The following is a 15,344-nucleotide window of genomic DNA, read 5'->3' as shown; positions in this document are numbered from 1 at the left end:
ACATCTCTTCCTTAGCCCCTAAGACTCTTCTTTTATATTAAAATTTCGGGATGAAATTTCCTCTAACGGGGGGATGATGTAACAGCCCGTCATTTCAAGTCAGTAAAAATCGAGTCCTGTAACCTCTTTGAGAAAGGAATTAGAATATCATCGAAAGATGAAGTATTCAAAAACTCTATTTGGAGTACACTATGTGGTAGGTATCGTCTAAAGGTTTCCAAACATATAAATAACACAAAAATCCGAGTTATAACGAAGAAGTTATGACCATTCTAAGTTTTCCGACAAAAACCGGCAATACGAAGTTGCGTAAAAATGCAAAGTTTCAATAAAACACTTTCTGACCTTAGGTGTCTAAATGAAAGTCATAGATATCGTTAAACTACAAACATCCATAAAAAGAACGCTCAAATCGGACATCGCATGAATAAGTTATGAATTTTTAAAGAAATTCCTTAATCACGTCATTTTAATAAATAAATAATAAAAATAATTTCGGAATTTGCCAATGGAATCTAAATGAAAGTTGTAGATCGTAGTCTCACCTTCGCGGGCATATAAAGAATGTCAAAAACAGAGTTCGTATGAAGGAGATATGAATTTTTGAAGTTTGATAAATAATTTATATATAAATTTTATTAAAAATTCGGTATTATCCGAAGGGGAGTCAGCCTAGGGCCGTAGTACGCGCCGTGTACCCTCTTACGCCCTGCGTACTCGAGGCCACGGCCTCGGATCGTTCACATCACCCCTATGCGAGCTACCCCCTCCCCGTCCCGTCCGAAGCGCTACAGCCGAAGATGCGGTCAGCAGTGACGTCCCGTACGCGCCGCGTACGCATGCTTCTCAGCCCCCTATAAAAGGGATGCGAGGGTTCCCGGGAAAATGGCTCATTCTATCTCCTTTTTCTTGCGTTTTACCTCGTTTTCCATGCTCGCACTACCCCGAAGCCCTGGTCATTTTGTGCAAGTCCCGAAGGTCGATTTTACTCCCGAGGAATCCCCAGAATCCCAAGGAAAATCCATTTCCCGAGACGAAACTCTGCCCGGTTTTCCATCTTGCTATCTTCAAACTTTCAAGTGAGTTCATACCCCTTTCAAACACACTTTAAATACATTTTAAATGCATTTATACTCTTTTAGGGGGGGAATACAAGTAAACATACGATTATTATCGTGTATTTTATAAATTTTCACTTCGCTTGTTTTACCGAATAAATCACTTGGAACTCATTACTATTATGGAAAAATCTTGTCATACTTTGTGTGCATTAGACTTATGCAAAGTATATAATGATTTCAAAGTACCTTTCATTGTTAAGTCGTTTTATATATTCTAAAAACTTATGATTTATGCTTTGTCAAACATTGTGAAAAAAAGGATAAACTTTGCATACAAAAACTATCACTTTAATACAGGTTTAGTTGAGAATCCATGAGACGTGTATATCTTAATACGTTACTTTCCTTTATTAGAAAGTAATGCTGCAAGTCCTGTCTATAACCAGAGTCTCCCGTTCGTAGAGTGTGTCAAATGTGTATAGATCTATACGGGAAGTCATGATCCCGCGCCCGGACTGTTAGCTACAGTCCGTCTTTTGGGGTGACAATTTTCATAACGCTGCGATGCATGAACAACGTCGTTACAGGCATATTATGTTTAGTATGATTATAAAACTCATCGGATATACAATTATTATGGTATTATGCTTTTATGAACGAGTAGCTATTAAAACTATTCTTCATCTAACAAATGCGATCTTCGTATAGCTTTATTATATAAAACTATGACACAACTTTTAAGAACGTCGGTTTCTTGCGATTTTCGGTCTTAGAGACTGCCAGTTATGTTAGGAAAATAAGGGTTTTTCCTATATACAAACCAAAAAACTAATAGGAAAATAAGGGATTTTCCTGGTGCAATTATTTACAACTTATAACACGAGCATTCATATGCATTTCATACTTTTATAAGAAAATAAGGGTTTTTCTTTGAAAACACAACAATTCGTATCTTAACCGTTAGGGAAAATATGGGATTTTGTGGATCTAATACATTCACTTTCAACACAACAAATCACAACTCTTTACATTTGAAATACCGCGTTTTCTGGAAAACATACACGAACTTTCGAATGGCGTACATTTTCTCAAAACACTACTCATGAACTCACCAACTTAATTGTTGACACTTTTTCTTTGAAATAACTTGTATTCTCAGGGAACCGCTAGGCAGATTTGGAAATCATCTTTTGGGGATTAACGTACTGACGTTAATTACTTCTTTTGAAAGATGTTTATGTAGTTAACTTTTAAACATGTAACGAATACAATTATGTAAACATTTTGGAAACTTTAATGTATATGGTGGTGTGTACTTTCCTTTCTATGAACTGTTATGATACTGAATATGATGTCCTCCGCCACCGAACGTTTCCGCCGTTCTGGTTTGGGGGGGGTGTGACACAATGAGACCTCCTTGACGTTCTTCAGGCGTCGGACGATATCTAAAATTTGTCACCCCAGGCGTGCCCGCTTAACTGTAGCTAGCAGTTTAGGTGTGGGATTGTCAGTCCCGAATAGATCTCTTCACAAATTCCACGCTCTCCCTCCAGGAGACTCTGGTTACACTTCCGAGAAGGATTTACTGATAACCAGAAGGGTTTAATGAAGATACGTCTCACAAGCTAGTATTAAATTATTTACGGTATACTCGGTGGTTATCTAACATCATACAGTAAAAAAGTTTAATACAATGAATTATATGGCATGATATTCTAAATTAAATAGAGATAAACTGAATCAGACATAGTTTATCTATTAACTTTGCATGAAATATGTGTCTTATATCTCAAGGTTTAGTGATCTAGCCATACTGTGTCTAGGGATGGCTCCGTCGGAAAGCAAGAAAGTGGAAAGATACATATGGGGACTATCTTTCCAACTTCAAGGGAACGTATTGGACTCAAAGCCAACTACCTTTGACAAAAAGAACTGGCACAATAACTCATCGACCATAAAGCCATCCATGGCACTGTGACAACCACCTCCGCGCAAGCTAAAGGGGGAAACAATGAAAGGAGGTTCTGGAAGAAGAAGAAGGGTCAATCTGATCAAGACCCTGCCAAAAAGCAACAAGTGGTTTTTGTGAACACCGCTACAACTACTTCTAACCCAACTTCGATAAGGCAATATGATGGGAACCTACCAAAGTGCAACAAGTGAAACTTTCACCACAATGGCGCTTGCCGTGAAATGCATCAAACCAACTGTAACAAACATGACCACACCGCTTGATTTTGTAAAGCTCCAGTCCAACAAAACGCACAAGTTGCCAACACCAGAGCGAGTCGAACCTACTATGGTTGTGGAGAGGCAAGTTACTTCAAGCGGAACTATCCGAAGGCAAGAAACCCCTTCCCTGGGTGAAGTGAGCAGAGTTCTAGCGATAGGACATGAGGAAGCAGTTGCTGACCCAACTGTGGTCACCAGTACGTTTCTCCTCAACAATACATATGCATGCATTCTATTCGATAGTGGCGCAGAGAAAAGCTTTGTGAGCCATCAATTTAAACACTTGCTAAAACAAAAACCACAAACACTAAAAGACACATTCACCATAGAAATGGCTAACGGAAAAACAGAGAACACTAACGACATCTATACCGGGTGTACCCTCACCTTAAACACTCACTCTTTCCAAATCGACTTTATGCCTATCACCATAAAAAGCTTTGATGTCATCATTGCTATGGATTGGTTGTGCCCTCATCATGTTGAAATCCTATGTCACAAAAAGGTTGTTCGCCTTAATCTGCCAAGTGGCGAAACTCTCATCGTCTATGGTGACAATCCTAGTTCAAACATTCAGATCATTTCGTGTGTCAAGGCCCAAAACTATGTTCACAAGGTGTACCACGCCTTCCTAGCTAACGTCATAGACTAGAAACAAGAAGCTAAAAACGTAAATGAAATTCCGGAGGTCTGTAAGTTCCCTGACGTATTCCCTGAAGACCTTCTAGGAATGCCCCCTGCTAGACAAGTCGTATACCGAATCGACCTAATTTCTGGAGCTACCCCTGTAGTAGCCAAATCGCCATACTGTTTACCCCAACCGAAATGCTGGAATTGTATAGTCAATTGAATGAACTACTAAGAAAAGGATTCATAAGGCAATGCTTCTCGCCTTGGGAGAGTACCAGTCTTGTTCGTCAAGAAGAAGGATGGAATATTCCATATGTGCATTGACTACCATGAATTGAACAAACTCGCCATTAACAAACGATACCCTTTGCCTCGAATCGATGACCTATTCGATCAGTTACAAGGACAAAATTTCTTCTCAAAGATTGACCTTAGATCGAGGTACCATCAACTACGAGTTCAGGAGGAGGATATTCCCAAGATAGCCTTCAGAACGCGCTATGGTCACTATGAGTTTGTAGTGATGCCTTTCGGCTTAACAAATGCACCCGCGGTGTTTATGGTCCTGATGAATCGGGTGTGCCGACCTTACTTAGACAAGTTCGTGATTGTTTTCATCGAGGATATACTAGTCTACTCCCAAAGTGAGGAAGAACACATACAACATTTACGTCAAGTCCTGGAGACACTGAGGGCGGAGAAATTGTACGCAAAATTCACAAAGTGCGAGTTCTGAATTCGAGAAGTGGATTTCCTCGAACATGTAGTTAGCAAGGAAGGAATACATGTGGACTCTTCAAAGATCAAGGCAATCGAAACCTAGACAACACCAAGAACACCCACAGAAATCCGTCAATTTTTAGGACTTGTCGGTTACTATCGAAGATTCATCCAAAACTTCTCCAAAATTGCAAAACCACTCACCACCTTGACACAAAAGGAGTGACCTTCGCCTGGGCGGATAAGCAAGAGGTTGCATTCCAAACACTGAAACGAGCCATGTACAGTGCTCCGATCTTGTCCCTACCAGATGGAACAGAGGACTTTCTGGTTTATTGCGATGCATCAAACCAAGGACTAGGATGTGTGTTAATGCAATGAGAAAAGGTCATTGCCTACGCCTCAAGACAGCTGAAGACGCACGAGGTAAACTATACGATGCACGATCTAGAACCGTGAGCCGTAGTTTTCACCCTAAAAATATGGAGGCATTACCTCTACGGTACCAAGTGCACTATCATCACCGATCACAAAACCCTTCAGCATATCCTGAACCAAAAAGAAGTGAACATGACCCAAAGGTGATGGGTAGAATTGCTAGATGGTTACAAATGCGAGATTCTTTATCACATAGGAAAAGCCAACGTGGTTGCAGACGCTTTAAGTAGAAAGGAATACTTCGGCCGCTGAGTAATGGCATTAACCAAGACTATCCATTCACAACTTTCCGCACAAATCAAAGAGGCACATGAAGAAGCCTTAAAGCCAGAATACTTGGAATGTGAATCGTTGAGAGGAATGGACAAAAATCTTCAAGTCAGGGATAACGGAGTTCGTTGTCTCATGAATCGTATCTGGACACCAAAATTTGGTGGACTCAGGGACGTTGTCATGAACGAAACTCATAAAACCCGTTACTCCGTGCATCCTGGTTCAAACAAAATGTACGTAGACCTCAAGAAGTTGTATTGGTGGCCGAACATGAAAGCCAAAATGGCTACCTTGTTGCACCAAGGTTAAGGTGGAGTGTCAGAAGCGATGAGGACTACTTCAACAGCCAGTGATACCTGAATGGAAGTGGGAGCGGATTATAATGGATTTCATTACCATTTTACCTAAGACAGCGGGTGGACTTGACACCATTTGGGTAACTGCCGATAGATTAACCAAATCCCCTCACTTCCTACCAATAAAGGAAACTGAAAAAACAGAGAAACAAACAATGATCTACATTAAAGAAGTTGTGCGGCTTCACAGAGTACTGATATCCATTATCTCCGATAGAGATAGTCGGTTCACGTCATGATTCTAGCAATCACTGCAGAAAGGTATGAGAACTAGGATGGACTGACTGGCAGAGTGAAAGGACCATTCAAATGTTAGAGGACATGCTAAGAGCTTGTGTGATGGACTTTGGTAAAGCGTCAGATGCTCACTTACCCCTTATCAAATTCTCATACAATTATAGTTATCACACTAGCTTCAAAGTTCCTCCGTTTGAAGCCCTCTATGGCTGTAAGTGCAGATCACCCCTTTGTTGGGCTGAGGTGGGTGATACAAAACTAGCAGAGGGGCAAGTTCCTAACAGTACACTCACTGGCCTAGAGATCATAAGGGAAAAAACATAAAAGATCTTCCAAATTCGAGAATGGATGAAGGCTTCGCAAGACCAACAAAAGAGCTACGCAGATAAAAGATGAAAGCCTTTGGAGTTCCAAGTTGGGGATCGCGTACTACTGAAAGTATCACCTTGGAAGGGATTAATACGTTTTGGAAAACGTGGGAAGCTAAATCTAAGGTATATCGGACCATTCGAAATCCTTGCCATGATTAGTCCAGTAGCATACAAGCTACGAGTACCACTTGAGCTTAACAACGTTCACCCTACCTTTTATGTGTCAAACATAGAGAAATGTTTGTCTGATGAGACCCTTGTTATTCCTTTGAAAGAGATTCAGGTCAATGAGAACCTCCACTTCATAGATGAACTTGTTGAAATCATGGATCGAGAGGTCAAATCAATGAAACAAAGCAGCATCCCCATCGTAAAGGTCTGCTGGAACGCCAAGCGAGGACCTGAATTTACAAGGGAACGTGAGGATCAAATGAAGCAAAAGTATCCACATCTATTCCCCAACACTTTATGTCCCTCTCAAAAAGCAAATTTCGGGATGAAACTACTTCTAACCGGGGCGAGGGGGGGGGGGATAACGTGACAACCATCAAAGTCAAGCAAAGTCAAGTCAATAATTTAAACCAATCAAACCTATCTAGTACTTGTATGATTAAAAGTTATTATATAAAGATATTTATTTGTATGTAAAGAATTCAAGTGTCTCGGTCAATCAATGTATTTATTAATGTGAAACCCTAAGAAGGGAGTTAAACGCATCAAAACACGACTATGGACTCTTTTGCGGACTTAAAATAATAATAAATGAAGTTTAATGGGGTTCCTGAACGTTGCATTACAAGATTATATGATAATAATGGCTGAAAATGAATCTCTCTCAAATCTCTCACAAATCTCTCCTAAATCTCTCTCAAAATCTCTCTCAACATTTTATAGTCATCCAGGTCATCCTAACCCTTAACTTTGCCAAAAACCGATTGAATTAGGGAGTTATATCGAAAAACAGCTAACTAAGGCCGAAACCCTTCTTAGGAACCGAACCTCTTAGAACGAACTTCTTAGGAACTGAACCTTCTATTAGGATCGAAGGTCCCATCTCAGACTGAAACTACCAGCGAACCGAACCTCTAGAAGACCAAGACCGAGCTTTGCTTCCCTTTTTACTTTCGCCTATGGTCTCCGGTCCGTTCTCCCTTCTTTTGGTTCCTTCCCTACCTTCGGTCCTCAACGCATCCAAGAGCTGAACCTCGCAGATTCAGTCCATAATGCCCGATTTTTGACTACTTTCGCCTCGTAAACACGATTTTGACGTTTTTGACAGGGATTTTTCATTAAATTCGTATTTTTTACCATTTTAAACCCCCAAAACTCATATTTTATTTATTTCTCAAGGATTTATTAATTAAAAATCACTATTTTATATTAAGAAGATATTTTACCCCAAAAGTAGGTCAAGTGTGCCCACTTGCCTCCATGCTGAGAAAGGTCTGTAAGATTTTATACTTAGCATTTTCAATATCATTTTATTGAAATAAAAAGTCATGCATAACAAGTTTTCATTTACAACGTAAAACATTCTTGATAAACTATAATAGGTATAGTTTGGACACGTCATTTAACAAAGAAATGGTAATACAATCTATTTACAAAACGGGTATTTCATTACAAAATACGTGAACATACTAATGAATAAATGTGTGAGACATTCACCCTTAGGTCACTCTTAGGTACAATAGAAAGCTCATGAAGATATAGCCAAAATTTCTTATAGGCAAAGCATGATAGTTGTGTATAGATCTATATTAGGTTTGACAACTTGCACCTATGTTGCTTGGAACAACTAGACCAAAAGGTCTGGGGTGACAAGGGTCTTAACATTCCGATGCTTACGAGGTCTTTGAGCCTTAGCATGGTTATAAAACTTACATGGGGAATTAACAAAACACAATTTATGGGAATTTAATGATTTCACAAAAAGGAGTTTTATTTAAATATAAAACAACACATAAGTATGACAATTTACTTATATATACCAAGTCCTGGTTCAGTTAAGACTACAATAAACCTTTTAGAAAATATTGGATTTTATGGAAACAAACTTTTAACAAACTTAAAGGCACAACATTCATTTTTCATTCATAAATTGCTTATGAAATCACCAGCTTTAATGCTGATACTCTTTCAAAAACATCTTGTATTCTCAGGTATTCAGTAATACATGTAACCACAAGATATTTGAAGGCAAGATGCTTAGGCACATATTTCTTTTGAATTATTTTGACATCATATGTAATTAATTCGGAAACATGTATTTTTCCAGTGATGTAACCTTTTAAATTGTATTTATGATGGTTGTGTTTACTTTCTTCACTATGGTTATGATACTGAGCATAACGTTCTCCACCCCCGAATGTTTCCGCCATTCCGGTTTGGGGGTGTGACCTAGCCTGTTTGTATTATTCATGAGAATAGTGGCCATCACTTGAAGAGAATTTTTATTGAGAATCAGAATGCAATCATGATTCTATGAATGTAAAATATGAAGACAGGAAGTAAATATTAATCAGATCTTATATTGATGAAGAACTTATTACAGTAAGCAGAGAGAAAATGCGAATGATTAATGAATCACTCGTGTATTCGGTTCCTCTACTTGTAACCTCAGTCCCTATTTATAGGAAACTTGAGTGTACAAAAAATATACTAAGTCATGAACTATATGCTTCGCACAAAAGAAGACTTAGTAAAATAACTAACATGTGAAATAAAAGAAACAAACATTTCGACTTTTACAACTTCTAGTCTCTACGATCTCCCCCTTTGTAAACAGTCGAAACTATTCAATTTGTGAGATGCTGAATAGCTGAGTTCATTGTTCTTATGATTTCAGAATACCAAGTAAGTATCTTTTTAAGCTCCTTCCTGTCCCCTTCATTATTCTTCGAGCAATTATTCATATGAACTATGAAATTCGTATATTGCGAAGTTGTGTATCTTTCAATTTCAGAGACTTTGAACAAAAACTTCTTTGGCTTCCCCTGCGTATCTTTTCCAGCAAAAACCATGCCAAAAGGTTTAAGGCATATCTCTCCATCTGAATATTTCTTGAATTCTGTTTGAGACAGAGTAGACTCCTGAGGAACTGTCACTTGTTTTCCATGAACTGATGCAAGTTCATCATATGTTAACGCCAAGCAATCATAGTAGTTATCTATGAGTTTCTTGATATGTGGGAAACCAAACTTGAACACATTTGTATCATATCCATTGAATTTATTTTCTTCCATTTCCTTCAAGATCAAAGCCACTTGAATAAGATCATTCAGATTCATCAATGGGAAGTCAACTATAATAAAATCCACAGGCTTATTATCTGCTTGAACAACAAAGTATCGAAAATTTCGAAGCATGTTCTCAAACAGTTCATCCTTCCTGATAGTATGCACCTTCTTGATTTTCATCAAAGACCACACCTCATCTTGATCCTTCGCAAGTACAACATGAAATCTTATTTTCACTGAAATGTATTCATCAACATTCTTGAATTTTTCACTGATCTTGTACTGCGTTGTCAGAAACATCATCTCCTTTATTGGAAAGTCAAGTTGGCATCTTTCTGAATTTGCAACATCATAACTTCTTTTGGGTTTTTTCTCAAATTCATACAGATGACTTCCCACAACTTTAGATTCGATAGTTTCATATGAGTATAACTTCGCAGGATCACCCTTGTTCATTGTTGGTGGGTCATTTTCTCTTTGCCTCATGATGCTCTGTACTTGTCTTAATTTCTCCATTTCAGCTTCTACCTCAGCTTTCTTTTCTTCTTCTGATTTTTCAATAGGCACCTCTTTGCCTTTTCCAGCAACCACTGTTTGAGGTTTCGCACTTGAACTTCCTCTTTCAGATGAACCAATGACAATTCCCTTGAGAATTGGCTTTGTTGTTACAATTGTTAAAGGAATTGATTTCGTGAGAAATGGCAGAGTTGTTTTAAGTTGAGTAGAATAAATCTTCCCAACAGTCTTCGCATCTTCAACTTTACTTCCTTTTATTTCTCCCCCTTGCACCCCTGTGAAAGTAGGTGGGGCATTCTTTGGCAATAGTGAAGTAAAGTTGGTAATTGGAGCCAAAGCCTTTTGAATAGCTTACTCCAGAGTATTAACTTTGAGAGTTAAAAATTTTGGAGTAAGAATCGTTTGTTGAGAAGTCTGGAAAACATAGCTTTTTAATTCAGTAGGCAACTGAATTAATTTTGAAAACTGCTCTTTATTCTCTTGATGCTTGGCTTCTATCATTTGAGCATATGGTTGATAATCAGTGGCAAGCTTAGTCACTGCTTCAACAAAAATATCAACACATTTCTAGACCTCTAAATTTTGCGAATGAAGGTCTTGAATCACCTATGCAACTTCAGTGTTTAACTCCTACATTTTGAAGTTAACATCTTCCCTGACCTTCTTGACATCTTAAAAAGAACATGACGTTCTTTTGTAACAATTTTCAAATCCTTGATAACACCATCAAAATATTTGCCTTGAGCTTGAATGTGAAGCTCATTATTTTTGTCAGAGTCATCAACTTTCACAATGATATGCTTCTCTGCAGCTTTTATCATAGATTCAACTTCCATGCCCGAGATAGATGACTTTGTACCAACATCAGCTTGTGATTGAATAATGGAATTCAACTTGCAATTCAATATTTTAAACTGCTTACCTGAAATAAGCATATGATCAGGTATTTCCTCCTCTTCTGAATCAAAATGTATGGCTTCAAACAGTCCTCCAAAACCTCCTCCTTCGGTTTCTTCATCAGACTGAGCTTGCGAAGGTATAGGTTGTGGTGCTTCAGGTGATTGATATGGAAACAATGTAGTGAAAGGATGTTTCAAAGGATGATCAAATATGGATGATGTAGTTGTTTGTGTATTTGGAAGAGGAAATGGTGGTAATGAAGTAGATAAGAAAATTGGCTCTGTGAGTTCAATATTTGAGATAGGTGTCTGTCACACCCCAAAACCGATAACGGCGGAATACGTTTCGGGGTGGATGACGTAGTGTACAGTATCATCACAATTGTATAATAGTAAAAACAAGAAACATACAACCATTTCATTTACATAGCAAGTGTATTTACAAGTGTGTTTTGTAATGTTTGACAAACACCAAAAGTAAACAAAAATAAGAGATGGGTCTTGTATCCTCCATTTTCTCCAAAAATGATGCTGCTGTACCTGTCTATCTTTGACCTGAAGATACAAGTTATTTTGAAAAGAATATCAGCATAAAGCTGGTGAGTTCATAAGAGTTTTAGTGTGGGTACTTCTTTAAAAGCATTAGAGTCATTATTATGAAAACTGAAGTTTGAAATCATAAATAGTGGTGAAACCTAGAAAATCCCATATTCTCCAGAACATTAAGTAATGTAGTATAGTGAGTTATTCTTAGAGTATATAATAGTGGTGCATCATCCTTTAGTATTAGATACTTATTTACTTCGGGATATTACCTCATCTTTCTTTTTGTATTTTAGTGCGGTTATAGTGTCTTTCTAGTATATTCCCAATAGTGTGAGTAATAGCGAACCCCCATGACCTTCCCAGTCATGCATAGTGTAGTAGTGTAAAAGCAACCCTGGGCCTGAACGGCTCGGACTGAAGTTATCAGTCGGGATGTAATAGCGTCTGCCCCGTATAGATCTATACATATAGTGTCGTCTTCCTGTCGGAAAACTTCGGGCATAGTGAATAGCGTATAGAGTATCCCGTAGTGGATTAGTGAGTTATCTCATGATTAGTGCATTCTCTTGTATTATAGTGTAGTAATCTTTCATATAACTTGTATTGTATTCTCTTATTAGTGTATTGCTTCGTACTATAGAGAATTATAGTAGTGTAGAGTAATAGTGGAAACAAGGGATAGAGTCCTTAACTATACCCATTATAGTTAATTTAGTATATGTGGTTCTAATCAAGTAGTGATTCAGGTAATTAATGAATTAAGAAGTACTCATAATCTATACTAATATATGAGATATATAATTAAGAAATCAATGACGGTCGGATGGATAACTACTACCCTAAGTCCACAATCAAACAAGAAATAGGAAATAAGGCGAGCTATCGGTCCTAAGTCTTTCAAGTCTTACTTATATAAATATATTAGTATGATTTCATTCTCATAAAGAGTTTTATTTAACAGAAGTATTGTACGAAAGGAACATTTAAAACTTGTTTGTTAATCCAAGATAGTTTTGAAGACAATTGATTTATTTATAAAGCATAGTGATAAATCACATGTGATTTGAACTACAGATTGGGAACCACATGTGATTAACTCTGAAATCTGAAAAATAGTCTTGTATAACTTTTCATAAACATGTATAATCACTTGTATCTCCCCCCTAAAACATATAAAACATTTGAAAGGTTCATTAAGGGGTATGAACTCACCTGAAATCGCGGAAATCGGGTAAATCGGGTAAAGGTGTCGATTGAGCGTTTGGTACCCAATAACCTCTTGAGCACCTCCTAGGACCGTAATGTCATATGAAATATGTATTTTATAAGAAGTTAATCATCTTTTGCTTTTCATTATAGTATTTGGACATTCTAGCATCGTTTTCGGGGTTTTCAGGCTTAGAAGGGGTTCCTGGGAGTGGTACAAGGTCATGAATGATTTACGGGAGGGTTCACGAGCTCACTCCTTTGGAGTTTATGGCCCAAAAGCCATCCTTTGGGAGTTTACGGCCGTAAACCCCCTAGGTTTGGCCGTAAACTCTTGTGGCACTCCAAAGTGTATGTTTAAGGTCTTATTTCACTTCCTTGATTTAGTGGTATGTGTCTTGGACTATTTTAAGGGATTGAACATCATAATTTGTGACATTTTTGGGGAGTTTATGGCCAAGACTTGTTCTTGGGCCGTAAACTCTTGTAAACCCTTCAAGATGTATGTTTTATTGGTACAACAAAGTCTCATACACCTTAGATAAATCCTAGAAGGCCATATAGTGAGTTTGGGACAATTTGGCATATATTTTTGGGGAGTTTACGGCCCAAGAACACCCTTGGCCGTAAACTCTTCATTTTGTGTCCAAATGTGAAGTTAAATGGTACAGCACACTTCCAAAGGCCTTAACTAAATTCCATACAAGCACTAGGGTAGTTTAGGGACTTGTTTGACACAAATTTTTGGGTGTTTACGGCCCAAGCTTAAGCTAGGCCGTAAACTCCTCATTTTGTCCTCAAATGGAGTTGTTTGATGCATTTAAGTGTTCCTTAGCGTCAAGTCCAATTTACCAAACATCTTAGAAGAGTTTTTGGGACTTTAAACAAGTGTTTTTGGGGTGTTTGAGGTGTTTACGGCTTAAGCACATGCTTGGGCCGTAAACTCCTTTTTACATGTCTAATCCATGTGTTTTAGTGTCCAAACCCTTCTAGATACATGCCTTAATTAGTATACTAGCTTAACATGAGGAAAAACTTGATCTTTGGCATGATTTTGGGGGTTTACGGCCTAAGGAGCTTCTTAGGCCGTAAACTCCTTTATGGTCCTTGATTCTCATGATTTTGGACTCTAAAAGCAGTAAAGTATGATTAGATTAAGTTAGGGGATGAATCCTTACGTTTGGAAGTCGGAAATTCGCGGATTTGGAGTCGATTTTGGGTCTAGAGAGAGAAAGTAGTGAGAGAGAGGTGTAATTGTGGTAAAAGAGTCCAATTGAAGTGTTCAAGTGTTTTTATATGTCTCGGGTATTGTACCCGATACATGGCTACCCGATGCTAAAGTTTAACGGGGTTAAAACTTTTTACTCGGGTGAAGTGGTTGAAATAGTAATACAACTCTATTAGGCTAAACTAGATTAACACGTATGAGTTATATTACTTATAATGATATTAGGACATGCATAAAATTAGATATTCGGATATTAACGATTCCAAATATTACATAAAATAACGTACGTTAACGTATTCCGTTAGTGAAAATGGGATTTGTAACGGGAATAGATTTGGGGTTGTCACATCATCCCCCCGTTAGGGGAATTTCGTCCCAAAATTTTAGAATTCATACATATAAGAGTTATAGTACAACTACGTGAAGAGATGGGGGTATTTGAGTTTCATTTGGTCTTCGCATTCCCAAGTGAATTCCGGTCCTCGTTTGGCGTTCCACCGAACTTTCACAATTGGGATACGGCTTTGCTTCGTTCGTTTTACTTCTCGATCCATAATCTCAACAGGTTCTTCCACGAAGTTGAGGCTCTCATTGACCTCAACCTCGTCAAGGGGAATTACGAGTGTCTCGTCTGACAGGCATTTCTTCAAGTTAGAGACGTGAAAGGTAAGGTGTATGTTGCTTAGTTCGTGAGGTAGGTTGAGCTTATAAGCTATGGGGCCGATTCTAGCGAGAATCTAAAAAGGCCCTATGTATCTTGGGTTCAACTTTCCACGCTTTCCAAAGCGTATCGTGCCCTTCCAGGGTGAGACCTTCAACATGACTCGATCTCCCACCTGGAATTCCAAGGGTTTTCTTCATTTATCGGCGTAGCTTTTCTGTAGATCCCTAGCGGCTTTAAGTCGTTCGCGTATCTGTACCATCTTCTCGGTCGTTTCTCGAATGATCTCCGGACCAGTGAGAGAGCTGTCAGGAACTCTTCCCTTAGCTAGTTGAGTGTCACCCACCTCAGCCCAGCACAGAGGGGATCTACACTTGCGGCCGTAGAGGGCTTCGAATGGGGCTGCCTTGATGCTCGTATGATAACTATTATTATAAGAAAACTCCACAAGAGGTAAGTGTGTGTCCCATGACTTACCGAAGTCAATTACACAAGCTCGCAGCATATCCTCTAAGGTTTGAATCGTCCTCTCACTCTGTCCGTCGGTCTGCGGATGGTAGGCTGTACTCATGTCTAGCCTCGTCCCTAGTGCTTCTTGCAACGATTGCCAGAACCTAGAGGTGAATCTACTATCTCTGTCTGAGATAATAGAGATAGGGACGCCATGTAGTCGTACTATTTCTTTAATGTATGTTCTAGTGAGTTTCTCCATCTTGTCCGTTTCCCTCGTG

This window comes from Lactuca saligna, chromosome 6, assembly GCF_052625555.1.
Source record: "Lactuca saligna cultivar CGN05327 chromosome 6, ASM5262555v1, whole genome shotgun sequence".
In the NCBI taxonomy this organism is placed as follows: Eukaryota; Viridiplantae; Streptophyta; class Magnoliopsida; order Asterales; family Asteraceae; genus Lactuca; species Lactuca saligna.
The sequence above is the reverse complement of the archived record's forward strand: the minus strand, read 5'-3'. Positions refer to the sequence as shown.